General features: G+C 39.3%; 1 pseudogene; it reads left to right on the plus strand.

Annotated features, from left to right (window-relative positions):
* Nucleotides 1-4,066: 4,066 nt before the first annotated feature.
* On the plus strand, nt 4,067-4,204 carry LOC140503065 (small EDRK-rich factor 2-like; annotated as a pseudogene).
* The last annotated feature ends 413 nt before the right edge of the window (nt 4,205-4,617 follow it).

A 4,617-nucleotide genomic window follows, 5' to 3' on the forward strand; every position in this document is an offset into this window, starting at 1 on the left:
CAAGGAAATGACAGAGGAGATATCCAACAAGTAGCTGGACATATGGAACTAGAGTTCAGCAGACAGTTCAGGGCTGTATTTATGTATCACTCAGGTTAATTGCCCAGACTTGAAACCATGAGAGTGAGTAACATTTGCAAAATCTTATGGAAAGAAAAGAGAAAAAGGACTTCAGACAGCCTAAGAGTTACAACTGAACACCAGTAATAACAGAATTATTAAAATTCACTGGCAAAAAAAAATTACTAGATTTAGTAGAAAAACAAAAGCAACTATTAATTTAGAAATGCAAAGAGATAGGACTAGAACATGATTTTGTCAGTAGCCATGTAATTTGACTAATATATACCTTTTCACTGAGAAAGTAACCTCCTATAGTCTTATTTTTTTCCCTTTTTGTCCATTTTCCCAGCCAATTACTTGACTTTTAAGCTCTTTGTTAAGTGGAGGGTGTACTGCCCCAAGTTTCAGGAGTTTTGTGCTGCTGCTTTCAGAGATATCTCTAGGGGTCTGTAAATTTTCAGTTCCTCCAAAGTGGTATGATCAAAGGAGAGGTGTTTACTTCTCCTCTGGTCCACACTCTGGTCTGTGAGCAACCACAAGCACTCTTTTCTGCCCTGAAGCTCCATTCCTTCTCCACAGTTGCCACCGGTTCTGCCATGTCAGTGCTCTTCCTTGCCCTAGGACTGTGACCCAGACCAGTCATTTGATTCCCCCACCATCTGTAGGCCAAGGGCTCTAGAAGCAGGCACCACTGTGGCAGTGGCTGCTGCTACCCTGGGGCTGAGGCTGGGGCTGGGCCCTGATCATGTTGGTCTCTCACCCAAGTGAAAGTGATTTCTCACTGAACTTTGAAGCTGCCTCTGGTGTTTGTGGGTTGAGAAGTCTGGAAACTGCTCACCTGTCAGTGATTCAACACTCTAAAGCTCGTTTCAGACCTGTCTGTGCTGGTGTGGTCCACACTGGGCTGCACTCTGCTCCAAGCAATAATGCACAGTGCAATAGACCCTTCCCATCAACCTTCCAATTGTCTTGGGCTGGAAATGTTTCACTGTCATTTTGCGCCTTCTCCTGCTTTAGAGTTAGTTTACAGTCATTTTTTACAGGTATTATTTTAGGGCCTTAGGGGGAGAACTCAGGCAAGTCCCTGCTTCTACTCCACCATCTTGACCAACATATAGAGTGACTAACAAAAATCTGAGGGAAGAAAAGGCAAAAAAAAAGGAAAGAAAAAAGGCTCACAGCATAAGTATGATGGAAAAGTAGATTTGAGGATGACTAGATGTCAGGGTGGGAAGAAGAAAAACATCTGGGAGCATTCAAGATAAACAGTGACATGAACTAATGTCTATAAGAGATGTTATATTTCAAAAGGCATGTTAATCTATCTATTTTGCATTTTCATATGAACTTTTATTGAAAGTAAAGGTCAATTGCTTTACATTATTTTTGATCCATAAAGGTTGGTTGCTGTTCTTCGTTCTCAAAGAGGACCAAAATGGCATCACCATGATAAAGTGAAGTTTCAGTGTGTTCAGCTGTGCTTGATCAGACCAATAGGAGCTTGGAATGCTCTACCACAGATTAGGCACAGAGAGTTCACATGAATATTTGGGGTGCTGACTCCAAATTTGCACATCCCACATTTCCTTTGTGCTGTCTCAATTGTACATGTGATAATCATCATTAATAAAGAACTGAAACTTTAAAAACAATTTCTAAACATTTTTTTTGAGCAGAAGTCAACTTTCCAAACAGATTTTTAAAGAAGATTGGGTGTTTCAATAGATTTAATTTTAATTTTTTCTAGTTTTATTTCACGTAATAATCATAACAAAGAGTTTCATGATACTTTAAGGCTTTCAGAGCACTTTATATGTTATCGCATTTGATCGTCACCACAGCCTCTGAGGCAGGTAGTATTTATTATTCATATTTTAAACATGAGGAAATTGATGCTGAAAGATGTGATTTGCCCCAAGATAATAAGTATGAGAGGGAAGATTTGAACTTAGGTTTCTCTTGATTTTAAGTACTGTACTTTATTCATTTTGCTGGTAATAACTTCTTCCTCCAAAAGGAGCCTGTGTTTGCCAAGAAGAAAGAAATCCCACAGTACTCATGTTAAAATAAAATCCCACCCCATAATGGGAACAGGATTTTTATCAGAGAAGTCAGCATTCTAGATTCTTCTTGACATGACAGAATGCCAAGGGTGTAATTTCTTGAAATCATCGTTTTTGTAATTTAAAGTCTTTTTTTTGGGGGGGGGGGGGCAGGATTGTAATTGAGAATCAATACCAGTCCTGCTTTCCCTTATATCCAAGAATAGCTATGTGTACCTTCCCATCCGTTCTCCATTCCCCTCCCCTGCCAAAAATATGCTTTAATAATACTCTTTTGATTATAGAGAGTAAAAGGGCTAGATTCTTACCCAGGAGAAATACAACAGAACTGCAGTTAACTTATCAGTAATAGAAATGTGTAGTATAACTGTCTGGAATGATTTTGAGTCATCTCATCATCAAATTAAGTTTCTAGATTCTAACCCAAACCATTACATTCATAGAATTATAACAATGCTATTTTGAAGATTGAAAATGCGATTTTACTAAAAAAAAACCACTCTAGTTTCAGAACTTTATACTTTTCAATCCATTGCTCTCTGGACTAAAAGTTGGTTTAAGCCAGAACTGATTTTCTTGGAAAGTTTCAGAAAATCCATTCATCTATTTTTGAGCTGTCCAACCATAGGGGAAAATGAGGGTTTTATACATATTAAGACATTTTTCAGATGCCTTTTGGAAGTCTTGGTTACACTAAAAAATGACCTGTATTTTAAAAATGCAGACTTTCCATGTAAGGCATGCAAAATGGCAAATTCAAGATTCTTATTGCTTAGAGACTTCATTGCAAGTTAGATATTCTGGGTATCTAAATTTAGCAAAAAAACAAAAAACCACTCCATGCAATATGTATTCCCTCCACCAGAATTCACTTACTAATTCATTCAACAGAGCCTCACTCAGTACCTACTATGTACATAACACTATTCTAGGCCTTAAAGGCAATAAAAAGATGTCTAAGATAATGTCTCTGCTCTGTGGGAGGTTAAAACATAGAACTTATTTTCATCGAGTCACAGAAATAGAGAGGCTCAGAGTTCATCTAGTCTAATCCTCACCCAAAGAATGTAGCCTGGCTATTCGCTGGTTATTCTCCTCTAACACTTATAGTACATTATGCTAATTACTATTAATATACACTAATGTATTAATATATACTACATTATATATATAACTATACAAATGTATGCTAAGTAATTATACTAATTATGCTATAATATGTACTGCGACAAATATACAACATTATATGTGTTATATACTATCATTATATTAACTAATTATTAATTATACTAATTACTACTCATTATACTAATTTTGCGTTGTTGGTGTTCAGTTATTTCAGTTGGAAACAACTCTTTGTGACTCCATTTGGGATTTTCTTGGCAAAGATACTGGAGTGATTTGCCATTTTCTTCTCCAGTTCATTTTACAGACGAGGAAACTGAGGCAAACAAGATTAAGTGACTTGCCCAGGTCACACAGCTAGTAAGTGTTTGAGACCTGATTTGAATTCAGGTCTTCTTGACTCTAGGTCAGGCACTCTATCCAAAGCACTGTCTATCTGTCTGACTAATCATGTGTTTTACTGATACTAAACTCCTTCCAAAGCTTTCCTTTGTAATGGGCAGTTGACCCTCCACTTTCCATCATCAGTTCCATTTGGTTTGAATTCTGCAAAATTCAAATTTAACTTTTCCTTTCCCTTCCCCTCTTCCTCCTCTCCTCTCTCATCCCATTCCCTTTCCTCTTCCTCTTCCTTCCCTCCCCTTTCTTCCTCCTCTATCCTCTCCACTAGAGATCTAAAGGATGGAGTACTAATCTCCACCCCAAAGCTTTCTTTCAAAGAGGGCAGGATCCAAGGAAAGAGCTGATGCCACTGAATCAGGCAGGAGCCACTGCTGTCTCCATGACACTGGTGTGAGCTTGCCCGTCATGAGAACATGAAACAGCAAAGCAACTCAGGCAATGGAAAACACCAGGATGAAAGGCTCTCTGCAGCTGCCCGAAAGCAGAGGGACTGAGACATCATGCAAGAGAAACAGATAAAGGCCAGTGAGAACAAGGAAGAGCCCAAGTAACTGTACGGCTCATACCCATCTTTCTTGCCTGTGGGCCGTGTGCCTGGAGCCAGTCCCATCACACTCTTGCCTCCTCCTGTATTACTCACAGGTCCCAGAATTGATGGTATTCTCTTCCCCCTAGGCAGGCTTGCCCTCCTCCAGGGCATTCCTAGGAGTGAGGTGGCTAGCCTCTTCCAGTGTTTTTTATTCCTATGATGCTTAAACCACACTATTAAAATTAGCTCTGTAATTCCTCTGGGGGAAAAAAAATAAAGAGGGCAGGATCTGCACTTTCCAGATCACTCTCTGCTTTCCATCTGCAGCTCTGCATGGCTTGAACTTCACTGAACAAGGAACATGGTGCCCTTCTCAGGGTATCCCCTGGTGTTCCCCGCTCCCACTTGTCGCGTTCCTTTTATATGTTGTCTTCT

Source organism: Notamacropus eugenii, chromosome 5 (assembly GCF_028372415.1).
Source record: "Notamacropus eugenii isolate mMacEug1 chromosome 5, mMacEug1.pri_v2, whole genome shotgun sequence".
Lineage (NCBI taxonomy): Eukaryota > Metazoa > Chordata > Mammalia > Diprotodontia > Macropodidae > Notamacropus > Notamacropus eugenii.